This window comes from Balaenoptera physalus (genome assembly GCF_965194825.1).
Source record: "Balaenoptera physalus genome assembly, chromosome: 14".
In the NCBI taxonomy this organism is placed as follows: domain Eukaryota; kingdom Metazoa; phylum Chordata; class Mammalia; order Artiodactyla; family Balaenopteridae; genus Balaenoptera; species Balaenoptera physalus.
In genome coordinates this window covers 3,406,071-3,431,892 of record NC_138893.1, presented here as the reverse complement: position 1 = coordinate 3,431,892, position 25,822 = coordinate 3,406,071, and the positions used below count along the sequence as shown (strand labels likewise).

General features: G+C 39.3%; 1 protein-coding gene and 1 long non-coding RNA gene across 2 annotated transcripts in view; one reads left to right on the top strand and one right to left on the bottom strand.

Moving 5' to 3' along the window:
• The window catches only part of LOC309642898 (uncharacterized protein), a gene marked incomplete at its 5' end in the record, with an annotated part of 184,267 nt that overhangs the window by 11,015 nt on the left and 147,430 nt on the right, over nucleotides 1-25,822 (bottom strand). The gene's annotated exons all lie outside the window — the stretch shown is intronic.
• LOC309643170 overlaps nucleotides 2,645-25,822 on the top strand; it is a 51,544-nt gene continuing 28,366 nt past the window's right edge. Inside the window, exon 1 of the long non-coding RNA XR_014253604.1 lies at nucleotides 2,645-3,248. This is a non-coding gene — a long non-coding RNA (uncharacterized lncRNA). The remainder of the gene's footprint in view (nucleotides 3,249-25,822) is intronic.

Below are 25,822 nucleotides of genomic sequence, written 5' to 3'. Positions count from 1 at the left end.
CGGGAAAGTCCATTAAAGTGATGTTCCTTCCTCGGAACCCAAACACCACAGGGGCCCTTTTCCCAAACAGTTCCTTCTGCCTAAAATGTCATCTTTGCACAGCTGACCAAATCCCTGTGGTGAGTGAGCTCACGGCTCAGGGTCACCTTCTCTGCCACCCTGGCTATAAGAGTTGTCCCTTCTCTGAATCTTCCTCCAGCATAGCAGCCTCAGGTGGAATTCTTCTATTGACTTATTGCTAGTTATCCATTTTGTCTGTTTATTGTCTGTCTTGTTCCCTGATGAATCCCTTGCACTAGAATAGTAAGTGCTCAAAAAATACTTGTTGAAAGAATAAATGATATGATATTGAGACAGAACCAAAATGAAGAACTAGATCTATTCAATAGCTTTGCATGATTATACTGTATTTTAAAACACACACATGGCAGAAATGCCAGACCAACATCTCTCATGTGCTGTGGAACATGTAATTAAAAGATGAGTGAAAAAAAAAAAAGAGTGAGCTGGGAGTGAAGGATGAAAGTTCTGTCTCTGTAGACAAATTGAGTTTCCCAATCTAAACTCTACTCAAGCATTAAAACTGCATAAATGAGTTAGAGTTTTATTTTTCTTAACGATACTGTGAAAGCCAGTATAACCACTGGTATCTCTAAAATACTGAAGAGATGTCTTATGACAGTATGTTTTAAATCTGCTTTGTTCCTACTACTTCCCAGGTGGTGGAAGGACCAACGGAACCCAAAGACGAGAGTTACAAAATTAATAGAGGAATAGGGAGCTGAGAGAAACTTCTAGCTTTTAAGCTATTAACATAGCCATGTAATAAGTTGCTTTATATTTACAATTATGTGAGACAGAGAGGAAAAATAGAATGAAAACTTTAAAAATTCAGTTGTGTAAAAAATATTCCAATAAGTGGGAATTTTTATTTAAGATGGATGCCAGAGAAAGTCATTTTATGTGCTCATTGTGGGAAATTAATTATCCTTCATATGATTAACAGTATTTTCTTGGCGAGCAGGCACAACAATTCAAACAATATTTTCCCCAAAGTCTAGATTCTTTTCTTTCAGAAAATATATACTGGAGTTATTTTTTATGACCTCATCAAATGGTCATGAACAACAAAAAATTAAGAATTTCCTAAACAATATAAACAATACATTAAGACCTTTTCTTTTTCCTTCTAATTGACAAGCCACAATTCACTACAAGCAAGCAAGCAAGCAAGCAAGAAAGAAAGAAAAAGAAAACCAGGCTTTGTAAACATCTTCAAACCCCCCTGTCCAAATGTTCAGATTTATTACTAAGCAAGCCAGTATCTGTTACAATGCTCCTGGAAATAATTTTTCCTACAAGACTGAAAACTGCATTAGGGACCTTTGATACAATGCCTGGCATTGCAGAGCTCCATTCTATCTGGAATTTATTAAGGACAAAAAAGCCCCCTCCCCTTCACTCCTAACTAACCTTTAGTCCTACTGGCTCACCCCTAGTCCCAGCTCAGAAGTCTGTACAGATTTACATATCTGGACTCCTTGCAGCCAGAAACACTTTGGAATTCAGAACTTTTCAGATTTCAGAAAAGTATATATCAATACTATGGACACCCCCAGCAGCATCGTGGGACAGAACCCCATAAACAAAGAATTTCTACTTCTGCAGCAAAACATACGCATATTCACGCTAAGGAGGATAAATAAAGACTATAAATAGCTTCACATAAGGTCAGTACAGGTTTTGTTGCCAAATGAGTTCAGGTTAGGTCAGATTTTGCCGCCAAAGAAGTTAGGAAGAAATTTTTAGGTTTTTGTTTTGGATTTTGAAATTATGGGGAAGAGATTACAAACCTGTGGAATATCAGTCCCTTGTTTTAAAAGCCATGCTCCAAGCCCAGACCCCAAGGCTGCTGCTATACATAAAAGAAATTTATACCAAGCTTTAACAAAAAATTTGAAAAAAAATCTCCAGGTAAACCTACCTCACTACAGTTGATTTTTTAAAGGTGGTATTATAAAGAAAGTCTATTATTTCATGAAATTCTGAAATCAAGAAGTTATGTCCCAGGTTCTCTGAATCCATTCAATCTCTCCCTACAAAAAGAAAGTTCCAAATGCACAAAAACCTTGGACAAATACAACATGGAAATCTGTGCACTAAAAGGAGCAAATTGCAATGCTAATAAGTTCAAGAAAATACCATTACAAATGTATTATCGGAAGAGTCAAAATTTCTGCTTCATAGACATTTAACCATTGGAAGTGCCTATCAACTATAAAGTTGATAGCATTTGTGATAGAAGGATTAACAACTGAGAGGAAGACTATTAAGAGAATAAAAGGGGCTTCCCTGGTGGCACAGTGGTTGAGAATCTGCCTGCCAATGCAGGGGACACGGGTTCGAGCCCTGGTCTGGGAAGATCCCACGTGCCGCGGAGCAACTAGGCCCGTGAGCCACAACTACCGAGCCCGCGCGTCTGGAGCCTGTGCTCCGCAACAAGAGAGGCCGCGATAGTGAGAGGCCTGCGCACCGCGATGAAGAGTGGCCCCCGCTTGCCGCAACTAGAGAAAGCCCTCGCACAGAAACGAAGACCCAACACAGCCAAAAATTAATTAATTAATTAATTAATTAATTTTTTTAAAAAAATTGGGCCTGTCAAATTTAAAAAAAAAAAAAAAAGAGAATAAAAAACATTAAAAAATTTCTGGGACTTCCCTGGCAGTCCAGTGGTTAAGACTTTGCCTTCCAATGCAGGGGCTGCAGGTTCAATCTCTAGTCAGGGAGCTAAGATCCCACAAGGCTTGGGGCCAAAAAACCAAAACATAAAGCAGAAGCAATATTGTAAGAAATTCAATAAAGACCTCAAAAAAATGGTCCACATCAAAAAAAAAAAACTTTAAAAAAAATTTTTTTTTTTTAATTTCTAACTATAAAAGATTGAGAGAAAAAACATTTGATGTAGATGCATATAGTGAAATGGTAAAAGATATAAAAGCCACTTGAGGGGGAGCGTGTCATTAGCCGCTCAGAAGTTACACTGCATTGGACACATTATCATGCTCAGTGAACCATAACTTAAATAGTTCATGCCAATCACCAATAAAAGACTTGGAGGGGATATCTACTTGTAGAGCAGCTGTGAGCAATTGAACAATGCCCAAATACACAAATAAAAATTACAGGTCAACACAACTGCCATATGCTTTTGGTATGACAGCACACCATCACTTTAAAGAGGGAACCAGGTATTGAAGGCACCCTCATTAGAGACCCTGGAATCAAAGAAAAATTTAACAATGAAAATCCAGAAGCATTAGGAATACTGAATGAAAATCAGAAATGAACATTCCCTTGACTGTCCCTCAAAAAATGAGTACACATTTAGATAATTTAAGCTACATCACAGAAGAAACAAGTACAGCTGTCACACATAAGGCAAGGATGTGACAGAAAAGAGAAAGAGAGAACATTGTGATGTCCACCCTCAGAAGAAAAAAAAAAACTATAAAAACAAATTTACATAAAGCAAGTTATTTTGGATTCTGAAGATGAAAAAGGCAACTGAACTAAAATGATGAAAATCCATTTACTGAAGTACCCTAGAAAACAAGCAAACTCATTGCACTCATTACCTAGTAGGGTCTAAATAAGTATTTTTCTTCAATCTAACACTGAAAAAAAATCACTGAATGTAACACTCAAAGGACCAATTCCACAGTAATCATTGGCAATGAAACTATATGACATAATGACATATATTCCTGCTAGATGGAATGACGGTGTAAAAACAGACCTAGCATTTCTACCAAATACTAGGGATGCTTTTCTAAGAAGCAAATCTTACTTTGATAATTCAGCTGCTTCAAGTCTTTTGTTAAATACCAGGACAAAAAAAAAAAAAAAAAGAGGTCTTTAGCTTAAATTCCTTGAGATGGTCCTTGCCTTTTTCTCCATTCCCATATCTTGCTAAAACACATCACTGTACTAATGTTTACATCCCTAAGTATACCCGGCTACTTCAAATCTTTCTCTTTTATCCCACACTCTCTTATCTGGAAGCCTCTGACCCTGTGGGGAACACTGGGAAAAAAGATATCTTTTAAACATCAATTCAAGCATGCCTTCCTCTATCTATCTTTTCCTGATTTCATCCTCAGATGGATTCACCGCTCCCTCCTTTCTGCCACCAGTGGAACCTGAACTCACCTTTATTTGGTACCCTATACTTTCTGCAGGGATTGGTATACTATAGTTGGCTCCAGTCCAGTAATGAGTCTCAGGCTTTCTACCATATAGCATCTGCTGAATAACTAAATTACTTGAAAGAGCTTCAATCACTGTCACATTTTTTATTAAGCATATTTAAGTTGGGAACCTAGACTTCTTGGGAACCTTCTTTGGATGTTCCTATGGATTGGAATTGCATCCCCCCCATGCCCCTAATTCACATGCTGAAGCCCTAATCTCCAACGTGACTATATTTGGAGACAGGGCTTTTAGGGGGTAATTAAGTTTAAATGAGGTCATAAGGGTGAGGCTTAATCCAACAGGAGCGGTGGCCTTATAAGAAGAAGCAGGGAGAGACCTTCAGTTGCACACACCAAGGAAAGGCTATGTGAGCAAGAAGGCAGCCATCTACAAGCCAGGAAGAGCCCTCACCAGAACCCAATCATGCTGGCATTGGATCTCGGACTTCCACTCTCCAGAACTGTTAGAGAATAAATTTCTGTTGCTTAAGCCACCCAGTCTATGGCATTTTGTTATGGCAGCCTGAGCTGGCTAATGCAGATGGTAAATAAATAAAATCATTACATGCCAATTTTACACTTACTCTTTGGTGGCTAGTTAAACTAAGCATCTCTGGCAGTATAATATCAGATGGGACAATATGTCCTCATTTGTCATTTCTACTATAGAATCAGCCACTCTACAGCAAGTTTGAAATTCCACAATGATAACCACTTTGAATTTAGATGTTATCATTTTAAAACCTCTTTGGAAAATACAGTCTTACTATTTTTATTTTACTTTCATAATATCCATGACAGCTATGCCAGGTATATGAACCTAATTTTATAAATAAAGAGTTTGATTGTTTTATCCAGACAAGATACTAAGTTAGAAGCAGGACTAGATTAGAACTCAGGTCCCCTGACTTGCAGTAAATGCTTCTCCTGTAACCAGCATAAAGAGAGAGAAACAGCTATGGGATGGGGAAACATACAGACACACACGCACACATCCTCTTCACATTCCAGAACTAAATACAGAAATTACTAGAAAAAACATTTCCTAACATCAATTTCAATCCTTATATCTCTAAGCAAAATCCAAAACACTCACTATGTGCTAACAAAGGAATAATACAATGATTCCATCACATTTATCTTGCTGACTCCAATATTAAACATGCCTCATGAGAGACGTTATACCCAAATGCCCTAAGCATGTAATCTGCTTTGAAAACACTCAACATAAACACATAATTTTTAAGGCCATTTTGAGATGTATTCCTATACGAAAAGGATTCCACACTAAGCTTTATATGAAAATAACTCCATAAATAACTAGAAAAAATTTTAAATACTTGGGGAGCTTGCTGCCAAAAAATCTGGCAGGTTCCGTATATTTCCCACCTGAAAGGCTTTCATTTGACCACACCCACCAGTGTTGCAGTGTAGGTCAGCTGAAACACCCGGAGACCTTGAGAAATATTTGGTTTAGGAGGAAATGGAATTCTCTCTCTCAGACACACACACACGTGTGTGTTTATTTAAGGACAAAAAATGTTGCATCCTTTATCCAGAAAATATGAGAAGAAAAGGCCTATTCATTTAAAAGATATCTCCTATCTGATAGGCATCTGCTCTCACACCGAAAATTCTTGGTGAACTCTGGTCAGCAAATGGTAGAGACAGCTCAATGAGACATTTATTAAGTGTCAACTGCATACAAGCATGCTGAGTGCCTTGTGAGGCAAATATCAGTGGGTTCAATGTGATGAAGGGAACAGAGCAGGTACATGATAACTTGAAAAAGAAGTAGAATGTGTCAGCTGTCCTGAAAGGACCCGGTGCTGTGTCAGTCCATAAGACCGACTGACTTCTAACTAGGGTGAATTGACAGATTTCAAGAAGAGGGTGAGATCTGGGTTGGACCTGCCAGGATGGGTAGGATTTCATCAAGGGACCGGCATAGAAATGTTTTCTCCATGCATAATGTTTTCTCCATGCATTTCTTCTGATGATTTTGACAAGCATCAGAAGAAATGGATTCATTCAAGGACCGGTAGGAACTCCAGTTTGCATGGAATCAGATATGAATGAAGTCAATGGTGAAGGGGGAAAAAAGCCCAGGATGTGGGTGCAGGTTAGATTGTGAAGGGCCTCAAGCTCCACGGTCAAGGAATTTGGACTTCACTGAGCAGGTGGGAGGGGGATTGGAAGGTCGTGGGGCAGAGTGTGAGGCTGAAGGTTTTCGTAAAGAGGGCCCTGGCAGCAGCTGGCAGCAGCTGGCAGAGTGTGGAAGGGCTCAAAGCAACTGACTTGATATTGTGCTCTGAGTAGGATAACCTGATAGGAAGAGAAATGGAACATGGCTGGAAAAATTTCAAGGAAGAGAGAAAAAAAAAAAAAAAAGCCCATGTTAAAGGATTCCACATAAAAGCTCAATGATTTACAACTGACCCAGCCACTGCTCACTTTAATCTGGGCTGCACTGCCAGGCCTCATGATGTCTGTCTGGCTTCCCTTGACACCCTGTGTTCAGAGCCATGGCGGGGCCTGTCAGACACTTAAGGCCGTATCTCATAAACATGAGCAGAGCTGACACCTTTCCTGGAGACCAGCACCACTCTGCCACGCGTTAAACAAATTGTATGTGCTGGGCAGCTGTGACCTGCTCCCTTGGGAAATCAGAAGAGCACCTTTGCAAAATCATCAGTCCCCGCGGAGACAATGCAGAAGGACTCAGGGCTGACTTGAAGTCAGCCTGGACAGCTTCCCCATCTGCAGGATGTCGAACCACTGCCCTAGAATGTTGGCATGTTCGTGAACGCGTCCTCAGGGTAGTCTGCTGACAGAGTAGCTCTTTTAAGAACACTGTATTCGAACGAACCTCTTCATAAATAATAAAGAGATTATGAAAAAAAATTTTAATGCCTGACAATTCAATGAGTAGTTGAAATCTTTATCTTCTCTACTCTAACCAACCATGCTCTATGTGTCCACTGGCGGAGCATACATTACACTGGGTCAAGGAAGCATTTACAGAATCACAATTACATGTAACAGTGCTAATGATTAAAATATAACATCTGAAGGTTTTGAGTATGGATTAAAAAAAAATAGCATCCAAATTCTCCTTAAACAGCTATGAACTAGAATCCTATTTTAAGGATTTGTTTTTCTTTGTTACAGATATACAACTGTCTTTTCCGCTGGTGGCACGCCCTATGGAAGCCAGTTTATAAACCACAATGGATCAAAAGCAAATGTCAGGCCTAGGGAATTACCTCTTTCACCCATTTCAAAATGTATGAAAAAGTTAGGAGAACATTTCAAGATATACACATGCAAGAAAACCAAAATGAATCTACAGGTTTACAATAATCACCTATTGCTATTTCGAAGATTCTTCAATTTATGTGTCAAACAAAATTGATTTTATAAATTATAATGGACAAATTAGGCACACGGCTGTACCACTGCAGAGTCGACGACAAATCTGAGATTTGTCAGCCATAAGCTGATAAATAATTAAAATGGAGTTCACCTCCCTGCTGCAATTTTAAAGTATAACCACAGGTTTCCCTCAGTTTGCTTAAAATATGTGTTAAAGCTAAACATCTATAGCATAGTAATATTCATTAGTAATTGTACCCTGTTGATTAACAAGCATTCTGGAAAATTTAAAGGGAAAAAAAAAACCCACCCACCCACATAATTAGGACATGTGTTTACTTAATAATCCTGAATATCACTATGAAAAACACACCACTTCAGTGAAATCTAGATGACTGTATTTAACTGTTGAAATATTTTAGCAATGTATCCTCAGTTGTGATGCTTTTCCCCAACACAGAACACACCCATTAATAGACCAGGAAAACAAAAGCATTCTGATTCTAGCAGCTTCTTAAAATCCCATCTCTTAAAATCCAGCCTAACGATTACTCCCTTCCCCGCCGGAGCCAGAGAACAATACAAAAGAACATGTTGCTTATTCATTTCTTACCTTTTTCCCTTTCCTTTTCCTGTGAGCAGGTTTTGCATTTTTCTCCTTTGGTTCTTCACTCATCTTTCCTTTAAATCAGGTGAGTTTATAAAAGACGGGAGATCACCGCCGGTATTCCCACATCCAAAGCCACGACACAGAGTCACAGCATTGAGCCCCAGGTCCATTTACAGGTGCTCCCAGGCCAGCAGCCGCTGCTGAAACCCAGCCCCTGCTGCTGTCAGAGAGCCGCGGGCTGCAGTCGCCCTGTTCAGCTTTCCTCAGGAAGAAACTGGGGGTTCTCTACATCAAACAGTCAATTCTTCCTCTAACGAAAACCCGTATCTCTGCCTTTCATTTTTTAACTAATCATATTACCCTGAGATAAAATCCTGACAAGACTCTGTTGTTTATTCCTCCACAGTGATTCCAGCCTGTAAATGTTGAGAGAGAGAGACACACACACACACACACACCCTCACACACACAGAAATAAGCTACAGACTGCTGACAAGTCTCCGAAGCCTTCCCAGAGGCTGATGTGCTGCTCCTCGCAGGCTGGGAAGCCGAATGTAAATTGCTCTGGTACTGCCGGGCCTCCCAGGAGAACACATGTGTTGAATGCATCCGGCAGAGCAGAGGAGGCGGGTCCCCGGAGTGATAAAAGATCGGGTTACTGGTTCTTAAAAAACACTCAGTGATTCAAACAATAAAAGAGACCTACTACTACTAGAAAAACCACAGGTTACACTTCTCCATGATTACTTGTTTTATGCGATAAGCCAAAAGATGGGCAAATTGCCAATCTTCCACTGAAGATTCCTAACGAAGGGCTAATTACAGAAAGCCCCATCCCCAATTGGCCACTGTTCACATCTAATCATTGGTCTCCTCCCATGAATATACCAACCAACCAACTAGAAGTCTTCCAGAATGTTCAGGAAATACTAAGAGCAAACGTTCTGTGCTTCTTGGCCGTGGTTACACATTACACATGCCACGCTGCACGCCATCCCAAGCCCGAGGCTTCGGGATGTTTTCTCAGTATCTGGGGGGCTTCACGCCTAGGTGGAAACTCCCTCCGCAGGCCTTCCATCCATTTAAATATAGCCGGATTCCTACCAGAAGGTGTCATTTAAGCTCTCTTGGAGAGCGTCAGATACATTCTGATTCAGGAAGGAACCAGGTTTTACCAGCTTCCGTGGGCAGCTGCTAAGATTGCGATGGACCTCGTTGAGCATATAGCAGACACAGGTGCAGGGTAGGGAGACAGGGACGAGTGGCTAGGGGAGAAGAAAATGGAAAGCAGGGCCAGCCCATCCTTAGGGGCCCAGAAGCTAGTAATAAATCATATTACTTCCTCACTCGAACTTGGATTCAAATTAATATTAACATTTTTAGTATTTGGGAGTAAGTGGCTTAAAATTAATATAAATCACAGGGGAAAATATGTCCCAAGGGCTACTTTTCAGTGGTGTGTGGGGGAGGATTTAGCTCTGGTTTGAGGAAATGATGCTAAAATATTGAACCAAAAGGACAGATGTTGATGCTAAAATATCCCCCATTCTTTACCTATCATACAAAAGGGGTTTGTGTCTATATGCAATTAATATTCCATCCCTTACACCTCAAACCGTCAGTCGCCCAGAAAGAGCTGAGAATGAGGGAAGCCTGAGATAGGTCCCCATGTCCCAGCACGCCGGGAACAGGGATGTGAATGGCCCTGCAAAGAGCGATATGGATTTTACCAACTGTGGGTTAGCTGCTTGAGCCACTTTTCCACTGTGAGGTTCCACATTATTTAATTACTTACATCTCAGTAAGTCTGCTGTGGCCAGAAGTCTGAATGGCCTCAGGGATCGAACCTTTTTCTGCTGACTTGGAACTGCCACCTACCCACAGTTCCTACTTTCTGCTCTATTTCTCAACATTCCTCTTGTTAAGCAATGAAAAGTAGAAAATCATGATGTGGCAGAATAAACCTTTCAACTTCTTCTATGATTCTTCCCTTGCTCATGTACAAAACACAGGGAAATCAGGGGAACTGGCTGTACAGTTACTGTCTTGATCCTTCATTTACTACAATAGGATAAGCCTGGGTTTGTTAGTTGTGGCCCTTTGGAGGGACAAAGGTGAGGTAAGTGCTTTATACAAATTCTGTGTAAGCTAAAGTAGGGGTCCGCAACCCCCGGGGACCCCTTAGGAACCAGGCCGCACAGCAGGAGGTGAGCCGCACGCAAGCAAGCGAAGCTTCATCTGCTGCTCCCCATCACTCCATTACTGCCTCAACCATCCCCCCCGCACCCCCACCCCCACCCCCCGCCCCGGTCCGTGGAAAAACTGTCTTCCACGAAACTGGTACCTGGTGCCAAAAAGGTTGCGGACCACCGAGCTAAAGGATGCAAGCAAGAGAACTGAAGGCAGACTATCTAAATCTCTGCATTCTTCACTAGTCAAGCAACAAGGATAGTGTATCCATTTAGAGTAGAATTCTGACATTTTGATTCCTAGTGTCTAAACAATTACTGAGTTGAATCACCTCCCCAGGGAAGTCTTAGTCAACAACTATTTACTGAGTATCCACAGAGTAGGAGCCTATTTAAAAAAAAAAAAAAAAAAGCATACAGAAATTGAGACTAAATTTAGTCCATTCATGTAAAATTTTACAAACTAATTAAGATTATAAAATATACAAAACACAACTAACATGAAATTTTCTGACCAAGTAAATAATGCAAGAATGTGTTTGGGGAAAATGTCATTATAATAACTTTTTTAAACTAAGAAAGTATGCTTAAATTAATGAAAAATTTAGGAAATTGATGAAACAAACTGGAATTGACAGGAAAGAATGAGGTTATGAGTAAAGATGACTGTCTGCCCATTTCTTTGATAAAGCATCATCTTGACTGTATTCACTTATATATACAATGCTCATATTACAAGCTAAAGTGCTCTCTGCTGGTTAGTTGGGAAAAAAACAGGACTTTTAATGATAGGATCATATGGCCCAATCCTACAAAAGATCATTTGAGGAAGGAATTATCCTTACTGATGATGAACTCATAAATCTGATTGAACAATACTTCAAGATGTGATATTGTATAATAATCAGGTCTGATAGAGAGCCCAGTTTTGAAAATTAATTATAAAATATATCAAATTATATACTTAAGTAACAAAATATATTAAGCTATATTTAATATTTAATAATAAAAGTATGTGATATATAACATGTTTTACGTTCATTTTCTGTAACTTAAGTTCCAGACTTTTTGGAAGGAACAAATAACTACATCTCTAAAAGTCTGTAAGGCAAAAGGTTTCTTGTTAGAATTAAGGCCTTAAAACATCACAAAATCAACAGTAAGTTAATTTCTAACAATATAAGACTTTTTTTTGTAAAATCAGACAAACAAATTTTGTTTAAAGGTTGAAAAATTAAAACAACTTAAACTCAATAAATAGAAAAATTATTCCTTATTATTGTTTAATGGTGTTTTGTACCCTTTAGAAATAAGTATTCACAGAAACAGTGATTGTATTTAATACACCCAAAATGTACAAATGCATTTTAATTAAAATTGTTCTGGGTTAAAGAGTCATTTGATTGATCTAAAAAGAGTCTAGTGGTGATTACTTGTTACAAACATGTTAAATGTTAACGACTTTCCAACGATAATCTCTTTTTCATCCAAATTATAAAACTCCCCCAGCCCTTGAGGAACTTAAATTTAGCCTAAGAAAAAACTTATAAGTTAAATACACTGAAATCATCAACTTGGACACAAAAGCCTTCTGTCAGGTCACCAAGGAGGAAAATATAACTGGATTATAATGCTCCCAAACATGACTCCACAGAACCGCCTGCCTAATTAGAGTTTATTCCAGATAGAAACGATCATCAACTAGTTGATACAGATCTACTGAGACAGTTCTATTTTTAAATTAAATAACTCGCATAAGAGGACAACACCAGGGCCAAGTTAAGTCTCGTAGAACAGATCTATTTTTAAAACGAAAGTGGCTTACCATAGGAGAAATAACAGGAATGGGATTATCAGGAAGTAAAAAATTTTAAGCTATGTTCTGAATAAAATTTGCTTGGAAATACACTGAATTTAATTTCTTGGCTAAAATTAAAGTAGGTCAAACTAAAAGTTAAAAAAAAACCTTTCCATTTAAGTTCAGCAGAAATGCCTATATGAATAGACTAGTGTTATTTTTAAGGCTGGACATCATGTACTTACTGTAAGTTACACGGCTAGTTGGCAAGCTAGATAGTTGCTAAATCTTACTGATAGCATTACCTTAATACCATTCATTAGTCCTTAATGTTTCAAATACTTGTAATGATAAGGACAAAACTACAGGCAGATTAGCTCTTTTCTGGAAACAGGGGAATCTTCAGAGCCACCTGCAGCCCTGACAGGTCTTCCCTGGGGTCACCAGGCCAGTTAATAGCAGAAGTGTGAGCAGAGGCAGTTGTACTGACTCTTCCTCCTAAGGGCTTTCTTTTCACTATACAAGTATTTCTCAGAGAGGGTGAAATGAACCCACAGCAAGGCTTGAGAAAATATTCAGCAGTAAGCAAACTTGTCCTCAATAGTTATGCATGTACTTTTTTTTTTAAGATATTTTATTTATTTATTTATTTTGGCCACTCTGTGCAGCAAGCAGGATCTTAGTTCCCCGACCAGGGATTGAACCCGGGTCCCCTGCAGTGGAAGCACAGAGTCTTACCCACCCAGTGGACCACCAGGGAAGTCCCTATGCATGTACTTTAAACTGAAAATAAATAGATAAATAAAATTTTAAAAAAACATAACTGGGATTCATTGGGTGCATCGCACAGAACCCTCACTATGGGGTTCTGGTATTTACCTCGCCCTATTTTGTGTGAATGTTGGGCCATCCCTACACTAATGAATATGAAAAGTATCATAGTGTAATTCTATGTATCAAAGCCATTATGTTTTATACAATGTCTTGCTATATCTGAGTGAAAACATCTGAAGAAACATGGGCTAGGTACTCAAACTTCCAGTCTTCTTGAGTCTTCGTAGTGAAAAATGACACATGGTGACACCTGTACATCTGCTTAGAGCAACTGCAAATTCAGGTAGGTGTGGGCACGAGGGGAAGCAGAATGAGATGATGAATTGAATCTCAATTTTCAGCCCATTTTCAAATATCCATTTCAAATATTGTGATTTCTGCCATAGTCAGTGGTCATCTGTACTACTCATTAATACATTGTTAAAAAAATTTTTTTAAACCTAGCTTTGCTCTAAGCAATATTACCTGTGAAACGACAGTTTTGATATGGTAGTTCCACTTTTCACAAAGTGTCGGAAGGCTTCGGGCAGATCCAGAGCAGGATTTTCCCGTTTTGTCCTGGATGTTCTTTCTTTCCCCATTATTCAGCTATGTGTCCATTAAATATATAATGATATAATCAAAGTGGATTAGTAAAACAGGGAGAGACAGAATGTTCAAAGAGTTATAGCCTGTAAAGGGGTGGTTTTGTTTTTTGTTTATTGTCTGTCCTGAACCTTTGCATTTTCATCGGTATGATTTTCTGAGCAGGGTAATTTTCTTTCACTAGGCTAACCATGTCTTTTGAAGCTCGGTGATATTTAGATGCCAGATATACATCCTTTTGTGAGGTGATGGACTGATGAGTCATTGCTTTGATCTTCCCTAAATCCATGTGTTTTACTTAATAACAATAGAGACGCTAAATGATTTTAAAAGAACCATGGTGACAGATTCTAAAGACATTCCCTTGCTTTGTAAAAGATAATCTCCACAGCATTAATATTAAAATGATTAAGAAGTATGTTGCTTATGTTTGGGTCCACACCCAAATGCATGGAGTTAGTGGTTCTGCTGGGCTTTCTTTTATTGTTGTAGAAAAGCCATGCAGAAGAGGGCTAGACACAGCTCTGCCGGCATCCTTTTTCATCAAATGTTCACCCAAAATAGCAGCTTCTCACCTCTCCACACCCCAACCAGCTTAGTAATATTGAGACCTTTATTCTTTCACCTACAAAAATAAAAGGAATTTTTAAAAAATCAGATTTTAAAAAACCTTATCTTAAGCCATATCTCAGAGTATCTTAAAATTTTATACTAAGGTTAATACTACCTTGACTCAAGCCATCATGATTTAGTGATGAGTATTTCTGCATACCTCCTACCTGTTATTTTGTTCTGCTTAATAATTGCTGGCACAGTTGCCTGAAATCATTTGTTTAGGAACAGGAGAAGGAATGAGCTTGAGGGATTTTTCTAGCAGCAAAAATTAAAATATAAAGGAGAAACTACAATGAAAGAGGAATTGGTTATGAAAGTGGAGAGTTTGTGGAATGAGAGTCATGACAGCTGCTGGAAGAGCTTCCTGCCTCACCTCTACCCACATACCTGTGAAACCAGGATATTGCCTCATTTAGCCCCATGGTCAAAGACAACGGTGGATTAAAGCCATCATTGGCTCCAGCCAATGATGTTCTCATCATGTCATGATGAATCCTCAGATTAAGTGGAAGTAAGAATTACAAAATTAAGGTAATATCCTTAATTTTAAAATAAGTTTATACCAATTGCCACATAGTACTCTGGATCTCTCATGGTCCTTGACCTATATTCCTCCAACCAAATAAGTGAGAACACAGATTCCCCTTCAAGTGAGGGATTCCAGGGCAACGTCCATCCTTTTACAATCGTCCTCAGATTATTTTTAATATTGATGCTTTTGACACAATAAATGTGCCTCTAATTTAAAATGGTTTATACGTTTAAGACATGGTAAGATTTCTATTCAGAAAATCACATCAGTGGTACACATATACAATGGAATTCTACTCAGCCATAAAAAAGAAAGAAATAATGCCATTTGCAGCAACATGGATGCAACTAGAGATTATCACACTAAGAGAAGTAAGTCAGAAAGAGAAAGACAAACACCATATGATATCACTTATATGTGGAATCTAAAAGATGACACAAATGAACCTATCTGTGGAACAGAAACAGAATCACGGACATAGAGAACAGACTGGTGGTCACCAAGGGGGAGGGGGTTGGGGGAGGGCTGGAGTGGGAGGTTGGGTTAGCAGATGTAAGCTTTTATATATAGAATGGATAAACAACAAGGTTCTACTGTATAGCACAGAGAACTATATTCAGTATCCTATGATAAACCATAATGGAAAAGAATATTTTAAAAAAGAATATAATATATACACACACACACACACATATATACATATATATATATAACTGAATCACTTTGCTGTACAGCAGTAATTAACACAACACTGTAAATCAACTATACTTCAATAAAAAAAAATAAAAAAGTAAAGAAAATCACATGAGGATAAGGAAGAATGACATTCCTCTAGAGTTTATCATTTGTTATCAATCAAAACATTCCTCAACCACGTATAAAGATGTGTGCTTACTTACACCTTCACCAACATAGGTTAGCATCAATCTTTTGTAATATTTGTCAAATTGACAAGAGAAAAATATTATTATGCTAGGTTTTAATTTGCATTTCTTCAATTGATGGAAAAGTTGAATCTCTTCATGTTTACTAACCACTTTTATTTCTTATTTTGTGGATTTTAATTTTGTGACTGTCCTCAAGTTTATCGAGATAACCAGTGAAGACGAATTTATTTCTAGGCCTAAGAATCAGAGGACTGGAAAACACATAGCCTCTACTCTTAAATCAAAATGAGAAATGAGTAAGTGATGAGAAAATCTCAACTGATATCTAAATCAGTTTCTAAATAGTCCTATTCAGATGACAGCCAGCATACACAAACCACTTTTTGGCGTGCCATTTTTAGTTAACTCAAACCCAACATTGCAATAATAAACATGTCCACATTCTGTTCCTTCCTAACCCCCTCTATAAAAGAGTTTTTAAAAGAACAAGGAAGTTTCCACATAAAACAAGGTTAGCTTGACATAATTAATCTTTATAGAATGATTCTGCATGAGAATTTATTTATTCTCTGGGATGATTCACTACAACATCCTACAAAGTTATAAAGAAAGCACTCCAAACAATTAACCTCAGTATACACTCTTTATTAATCAACCCTTGTAGCACATTCTGTAAAAAAATGTCCACAAAAGCAAATTCAACTTCTACACCGAATTTGACTTAAAAACCAAAGATATGCTTATCCAAATATGCAAATGTTCTCAAATAAGTGGACACAGCCTCTCCACAGGGAGTCTGGCCTATCCTATCTGAGCAGGCCTTTTTCAGGCTTGAAGGGTAAAAAAATTCCTTAAAAAACTGACTCCAAGTTTGTCTTCTCTACCTACGTGGGAGAAGACAGAGTATTCAAGAGGGTGACATCTATGTCCGTGCAAACTTTTATCACCTTTGAAAATGTTATGCCCAATATTATGGTCTAGTACAAGATTTTGAAATTTAATAAATTACATTGTCTGTAAGCTCCTGGAACAGCACTTGTATCACACTGTGTATATATATTAAGTGCCAGCACAGGGTCTGGTACAGAACAGGTGTTTCATAAATACCACCTGGATTAACAAACGACAAAACTGTGGAGCCCTGTGGCACGTCAGGCATTGCCCTACACAGAAAGTGTCATGCCATCTACAGTCTGCAGTCCTATCTCTTTACATTGTGATATGGTGTGGGAGAGGGCTTTGATACAGCAATCTCAGCAGGCCACTTCCCATTCCGCATCAAAATAGACCAATAGTAGTTTTTGTTTCCCCAAACCATCCCTTTCCTTAACCTTGGCCCATCTCACCCCAAGTATGACCAACCCTCCACCTAAAATGAAGGTCAGAGATGGTGAAAGGAAGAGTGGGAACAAGAGCTAAGGGGACATACACCGGGTCAATTATTTGGTAATGTTTTTAAGCTAAATATTAAATGGCTTATTATTAAGACTATATCAAAACAGCTATCTCAAAATGATGTCATCAAAATGTCCTTAGCGGGCTTCCCTGGTGGCGTAGTGGTTGAGAACCCGCCTGCCAATGCAGGGGACACGGGTTCGATCCCTGGTCCGGGAAGATCCCACACGCTGCGGAGCAACTAAGCCCGTGAGCCACAACTACTGAGCCCAAGTGCCACAACTACTGAGGCCCACGTGCCTAGAGCCCGTGCTCCACAACAAGAGAAGCCACCACGATGAGAAGCCCGTGCAGCGCAATGAAGAGTAGCCCCCGTTCGCCACAACTAGAGAAAGCCCACGCACAGCAACAAAGACCAACACAGCCAAAAATAAAATAAATAATAAAATAAATAATTTTTTTAAATGTCTTTTAGTATTGTGATTAAGATTAAAAGCATGAAAATGTATAAAAGCAAACAGGTCTTCTAACCCATACCTTTCTTGAGGTATTTTTATTGAAGTTCTGTTTCCTGAATTTTCCTTCCTTCCTCTCTTTCTGTCTGAGCCTCAGTGACGCTGTAATAGAGTCAGAGCACACGCTCCCAGTTCAGCTGGAGATATCCATTAAGCCTGCAGCAGGCGCCAGGCTGCACTAAGGGCTGAAGGGGCAAAGATGGACCACCAAGGCCCTGTCCAGCTGCTAAGTGTATGGCTCCAGAGCACTGCGTGCCTCTGGGCAAGCCTCACTGCTTCTTGTCTTGGTTCCTGATTCCTAAAACGAGGAGGTGGTTGTACTACAAGGTCTCCGAAGTCCTTTTTTAGTTCCCAGATTCTCTAATTTGGTGACAGTCTCTATTACAGCAGCTAGCATTACCCCAGCACATACAGAAATTAGTACCTTCAAGCAAGGTTCTGCCATAACAAAAATCTAAAATTGGCAGTCAGGCAGCAGGCAGCAAGGAAAGTGACGCTGGAGGCTGGGAACCTGGCAATTCCCGGTGTACACGGTGGCGCAACACTTGGTAGGTCCCACCTGTGGTGACTTGAAAGGCAGACGGCGAGCTTGCTGTGACTGTATGTTTTGCATATGTTGGTTGTTATTGGCAGCATCTAGCAAGGTTTTGGAAGAAAGAGATGAGCTTAGGTAAAACTTATGAGAAAAAAAATGGGATAGAGAAACCCCAGAAATGTGGGGACTTGCAAGGATAGAAACGCTGAGGACCCTAAACGGTAGGACAGAAGACTGAGAAAAGCGTCAAGGCCAAGGGCCCGTTGGGATTCAGCCTTGGGGTAAAGATCAGATTAAGAACGTGGTCCTCTCCTGACGATTACAGGTGGCCTCTCAACCGCCAATTTCAAACGAGAGATAGAGCCAAAGAATCGAGGAAGCGAAGAAAAGAATATGGGACAGTCATACCTTGACAGATCTTTGGGTGAGGTTACTGGCGCATGGAACGACCTACAGATCATGACCCTACCAAGGTTTTGAAAGAATCATATGCTAAAGAAATCAGAGCCTCTTTTAAAAAAGACTTAGGTAAGGGAAAAGAATCTGAAAAAGAATAGATAGATGTTAGATAGACAGATAGATACATAGATAGATAGATACATAGATAGATAGATAATCTGAATCACTTTGCTGTACACCTGAAACTAATACAACATTGTAAATCAACTATATTTCAATAATTTTTTTTTTAAAAAAACAGAGTTTGAGCCTTAAAAAAAATAACCCTTTCAATCTCAGAAGTTACCTTCCAACTCGCAAGAATAGGAAGCCGACTGCAAAAAACATATAGCTCCTAGGGATGGCATAGTCTTCAATAACCTTCAAATGTGGATAGGTGTGAAAATGCATAAGGACAAATCTTCCAGAAAGTGGAGGAAAGAGCCATAGAAAGTAGTGGACAAGAAACTGCTTGCAGCAATTGAGAGTAGAATTCAAGTCTAATCAAGGAATTTCATCCAATGCCGGTGCAGGAAGACCTCATAATGTGTACACAAGAGTTTCCAAAATTTCTACAGGCCATCAACCTGTGCTCTACATCCTTCTTATCTTTTCCAAATGGGAGTGTTTATTGGGGTTGTCCTGTCTGTGTTCCACCATATATTGATTTGGGGTGCGGGAAGATGCTCTACAGACATCCCTCAGAGACACTGCAGTTCGGTTCCAGAGCATTGCAATAAAGCTAGTATCACAATAGAGGGAATCACACACATTTTTTGGTTTCCCGGTGCATCTAAAAGTTACATTTACACTATACTGTAGTGTATTAAGTGTGTAATAGCATTATGGCTAATAAAACAGTGTACCTACCTTAATGAAAAATACTTCATTGCTAAAAAGTACCAGCCATCATCTGGGCCTTCAGCGAGTCAGAATCTTTTGGCTGGAGGGGGGAGGGTCTTGCCCCCATGTTGATGGCTGCTGATTGGTCAGGGTGGTGGTTGCTGAAGGGTGGGGGGCTGCGGTCATTTCTTAAAATAAGACAGCAGTGAAGTTTGCAGCCTCAGTTGACTCTTCCTTTCACTTGAACATGTACAGGCCACTACAGGCTTATTCATTAGTCTGATTTCAATATTGTTGTGTCTCAGGGAATAGGGAGGGGCCCTACTGAAACTGAGTCCCCCTAAAACAGAGTTCCCTTACTGAGTGTGTGATTAATCTTGGATCCAAAACTTTATTCCCTTTCTTGTCCTGCCCCTGTTCCCCTCAGGACTGAGGAGTATCAAAGAAAGGGGGGGATTAAAACAAAGCAAGAGCCTGCTGGGCCTTCCTGGGTACAAAATCCCCTCTGGGTCCCCTATTTCTTGTTTATAGAAAAGAAAAAAAAGGCTTTGATCTCCTAGGTCTTCCCCGAGTTCCGAAGAGCAGGCTCAAGCAATGAATGATTGGGAAAATAGAGTCACAGGCCTGCCAGCCCCTCCTGAAGGGAAAGAGATAACAATGTGATGCGTATCTTTGAGTTGCTCTGTAGAAACTAAGACAGGCCCCACCACAACCCAGGCGTAGGATGGTGCCTACCTGCTGACCACAAACACACAGACCTCAGACTGGCTGGAATCAGAAGGTTGATAACTGACATTCTTGATCACCACCAACCAATCAGAAGAAAATCCATGAGCTAATCACACATCCTACAATTCTCTCCCCAACACTGTCTTTAAAAACCCTTGCTTAAAGCCATCGGGGGAGTTCGGGTCTTTTGAACATGAGCTGCCCATTCTCCGTGCTTGGCCCCCTGCAAATAAACCCTTACTTTGCTGCAAACACCTGCTGTCAGAGTTTGGCCTTCTGCACTGTGGGCACACGAGCCCTTTCTTGGTTGACTGAGGAGAGTGAACAGCTGGTTGGTGGAACAGTCAGAACACATACAACATTTATCAATTAAGTTCACTGTCTTATATGGGCGTGGCTCATGGCAGCCGAAAACAATTACAATAGTAACATCAAAGATCACTGATCACAGATCACCAGAATAAATATAATAATAATGAAAAAGTTTGAAATATTGCAAGAATTACCAAAACGTGACACAGAGACATGAAGTGAGCAAATGCTACTGGGAAAATGGTACCAGCAGACTTGCTTGATGCACCATTGCCACAAGCCTTCAATTTGTAAAAAAAAATGCATTATCTGGGAAGTGCAATAAAGCAAAGCACAATAAAACGAGGTGTGCCTGTACTTCAGCTGGATGCAGTAACTGACTGAGACTTTGGATTGTCTCTTTGGAGGAAGTTGGGTAGAGCCCATGATTTTCGATGGCAAAGTGTTGGTTTTTGGCGGAGACAGCCTGACATTCAACGAAGATGTGTGCTCTGCCACAGTGTAGGGTTCCCCGGCCAGGGACTACCTTTACTGCCATGTTGCTTTGAGACAGGTCCATATGACTAGTTCTCACTAATAGAATGAGAATAGAAATGATGTGTGTCACTTCCAGGCCAAAGTAGTTAAAAAGTAGGTGCCTCCACTTTTCCTTTTTGCATTTCTCAGCTAAAAGAAGACAATTCTGAGGCACTACAGGTTGTTGGAGTTACAGGATAAAAGGATTTGGGGTCCTTAAATCACTGCCTAGAGGACTGCCTGCCAATGCACAAGACAAAGATAAACTTGGCTTTCACTAAGCCACCGAGACTGGGGCTACTTTCACTGGAGTTTTCCTAACTAATACAGGCTCCAGATTGAAAATTTCTTAAGCTTAAAACCTGAGGTGCCCAGGTATGTTCTCTAAATACAATTTATTCACTTAAAGAAACCAGGACTCCTTGGAGAAATGGCTGATTCAAGATCTGGGACAGAGAAATGTAAGATGAGCCTAGAATATCTTGGCATTCCAGAAAGCAAAGAAGCTATCAAAGTCCACTGGAGGCAAGTTAAAAGGACTCAGAGCCAACTTCAAGAGGCTTCCACTAGTCAGAAGTGGGGCATCAAAAAGAGTAATATATAGAATGGTTTGAAATACATCAAATATGTTTAAATCCATGAATTCCAATACTAAAAAAGAACATTATTTACCTTTGGAGGATACTTTAGGGGTCAACTCATTCTGAAAACTACTAAATAAAGGAAAAGAATCAAATATGAATCCTGTCTTTGCTGTACAAACTGCACCTCAAGTTAGCCAAATTGTTGATAAAGCAATGTTTCTCTCTGTGGAAATATTCCAGCTAGTAAATCAAGAAGAAATTACAGAATTAGAATATCACTATTATGCAATCCCTCGTGAAATGATGGATCAAAGCAATGAGCATGAGTCGTTGTTAAAACTATTTGTTGAAAAGTGGAGAACTTTCTAATGGCTGGATGGTTCAGGCTGCTGACACATGAACATGCGCATCAACGTTAACACCATGGGGACTTCCCTGGTGGCACAGTGGTTAAGAATCCGCCTGCCAATGCAGGGGACACGAGTTCGATCCCTGGTCCGGGAAGATCCCACATGCCGCGGAGCAACTAAGCCCGTGCACCACAACTACTGAGCCTGCACTCTAGAGCCCTCAAGCCACAACTACTGAGCCCACATGCCATGACTACTGAAGCCCGCTCACCTAGAGCCCACGCTCTGCAACAACAGAAGCCACCGCAATAAGAAGCCCGCGCACCACCATGAAGAGTAGCCCCCGCTCACTGCAACTAGAGAAAGCCTGCGCACAGCAATGAAGAACCAATGCAGCCAAAAATAAATTAATTAATTATTTTTTTTTTTAAACGTTAACACTACGAAAAGAGAGGTAGCCACAGATTATGTGCTTCCACATAAAAGAACACAACAGCATCTAGGAAATATTTTCACCAAAACAAACAAACAAACCTGAATCTGGTAAAAAAAAAAAAAAAAACTTTTGATCTAATGATCATTTTACAAAAAACACAGGGGATAGAGCCATATGAGAAGCAACATCACAGGGATGCAATCAGCAAAATCTAGACTGTAAGAAACTTACAGAACAAATTACCTAGTTCTCTCAACAATATTACAAGATGGGAAAAAAAGCAGAGAAAGAAGCCTATCAATCAAATGCAATAGGTACATACTATATCCTGATTCAAACAAGCTTACTATATTAAAAAAGGAAACTGCGGAAATATGGACATTGACTGTTTGATGATATTAAAATTATTAAATTTTAGGTGCAACGTATTTTATTGAAGATACTAAAATTACTGATGAATTGCCAATGATTCTGGAATTATACCTTGAGGTAACTGTGGACACAGCTATAGATGAAAAGGAAATTAGCCATAAGTTAACAATCGTTGAAGTTTGACTAAAGGTTATATCAAGCTTCAGCATCCTCTTCTAATTTTGCATATATATGAAATTTTCTCTAATAAAAAGTTCAGGCACAATAATGATATTAATCTCATGTAAATCCTTGATGATTGTGATTCAAAAAATGCAAATTCCTAATAAATAAAATGTTTATGCTTCTTCTCTATGTAATGTCATCACATAAGCATGGTGTACATGATTTATCATAAATTAAGTTACTGATAGAGGCTTTTTTTAAAGTTTCAGGTGGCACGTTGACTTGGGTCATCAACCATATGAAAGACAAGTCACAGATGACTGTGGCATGAAGCATGAAAAAATTCTAGCAACAGATGGCACGAAAGAAGAGAGTGCCTTAATCTCTACACAACTGACTTCATTCCACTGTAGACCATATAACTAGTATAAAGAAAAAAAGACAGTGGTACCCCCAATCAGAAAGGAAAAAACACTGTAATTTCTCGTTGACTATTATGGGTAATTTATCATACTCATTTTTTTAAAACTGCTATTTCAACCAGCTTCCTTTCAACATCACTAAATAGCTGTTGATTTTCTTCCCAACCAATAATAACTAACGATATAACCTTCCTTTAAGTTTCCACAATTTAGATCTTGCCTAACGATTCTTAACTGCTACTTGTATTTCTGCAAATAGCCGACACGATCTTTGATCCACAAACTCTTTTTTTACGTTTACCATGAATAAGCTTTATAAAAAGCACATATTGAAAATGCACTTTACGTAACTTCAATTCATTCTTTCTCTTTCTGTATTTCTCCTTCAAGGTGAGGATCTGAGAATAGTCCAAAGCTGTTTACAGAAGAATTCATGGCTAAGTTTTAGAATCTAGTAACACAGTTTAGCCTTGCTCTGTCCACTATAAGTTGCCACTCGCCAACACATGTAGAGATTAGGTGAAATCTACATGAAAGGTGGTGTGAATAGATGTGAAATGTAAAATACATACTGAACTCCAAAGACTTAGCATGAAAAAAGGAATTAAAATATCTCATCAACAGTTCTATATATTTATTACATGTTGAGATCATGTTATTCTGGATATGGCAGACTTAATAAAATATATTATTAAAGTTAATTTCATCTCATTAACTTTACTTCTTTATGTAGTTACTAGAAAATTTAAAATTATATATATGACATTTGTGGCTTACATTATATTTCTATTAAATAATACTAATATAGTGTTTGATGATTTTACATAGGCTAAATCTTAGTGCATTGAGGAAGTCAGGATAGGAGGGAACCCAGATGGGGGGAGAAAAGGAACAACTTTTATGTGCCCAGCGTTTTACCAACAAAGCTTCCCACTACTCTGTGTCCTATAACAATGGCCAACTAGCCACCTGAGGTCAAGGTTAGCACATCATGTAAAAATCAGCATGGAGGCTTGCTCATAGTAGGTATTAAAGAAATACATGCCAGATAAACGAACTCTTAAGGAAATCAGCAGCACAGATAATCCAATATGGAAGTTAAAAGCGTTTACATTTGGCATTACTTACTCTCTGTTTCTATAATTAAAAATTGTATAAGCTTTTAAATATATATTGGCTAATATTATTGAGTGGTCGCTCTATGTTACAATTATTCGATTACATCCATATAACAAGCCTCTAAGGCATGTACTATTTCCTCCATTATGTAGATGAAAAAACAGGGTTAGAGACATTAAATGACTTGTCTAAGGTCACTCGGCTACTGGTGTTCATAGCCAGGTTGTCTGGCCCTGTTATTAGCCACATGAAATACTGCATCTCAAATCTAAGGCTTGAGTATGCTGATCATGAGTCAAAAGAAATAATAAATCAACATTGTGCAGATGCAACTCAAAAGAATTAATCATAGGACAGTGTAGTAGTTTTCCATCTTCTTTACTCCTGGTTTCTTATTCACTTGCTAAGAATGGAAAGCACCACCTCCCCAGAAGATTACGGCCACCAACCTGTTTGGAAGTAAGAATTACGTCTATACTTTCCAACCTCTTCTAGGCTACAGTGAAGGTAGATCTCATGTCAAGAACCACCTGAAAAGAAGACTGGCCAAGATAAATGGAAATGCCAGTCCATTCACACCAATAATTGGGAATTGAGTATTTCAGATTTAATGCTTCTATCTTACTATATTTTTAAGGTCAACTTTAAAGTGATGAATGACATTAACAAAAGATATGTGTCTTTTATATATCTTCAGTAACATCATAAACACAGTTCATGAATCTTCTATCCAGCCTTCTTCAAAGGACTCTGTGGCTGTTTAGCAGACATGGACACTGGGCGAAGGAAAATACCCAGGCCTCTTAGGAATTACTGGGCATATAACACTGCAGTCTAACAGTGAGGATGGAGGTTTCTGGGGGTCAAGTTATAAGTGAAGTTTTGACCCAATCTACTTCCCATGAAGCCCAGTGGCACCTCAAACCCACGCTGTGGTTATTTCCTCAGTTCTCGAGTACAGAGTTGCTAGAGATATTCCTAAGAAAAAAACCCACTGAAGCATGAGATAGGGGTTACCTCGGTAGGAACAGCCAAGTGGAAGCCCTTTGAGCTTTGTTTCCTTGTGGTCAAAATTGTAATCAAAGTAATATAACATCCCTGAAGGAAGGGCAGGGATTAATGACAGCATGAAAGACCTGAGACATGCAGGGATGGTGAGTCCTCCTTTGTGCAGAAAGAAAATGGATCTTGAAGAACAGCAGCCTATTGTCATATGTTTAATCAGGTGGGGAAGGGACTTCTGCCTGTCATGCCGGTCATGGTCTGCTCACCAGAACAAGCTGTTTCAGCCCCTGAAACCCACTAGGCAACCACTGGCTGTGCAAATGCTGAATCCTAAAAAACAGAAACACCAGACACAGTCTGCTTTACCTAGCAAGGATGCTGTAACGCCTTCAGCGTCTTGCCTCAGGATCA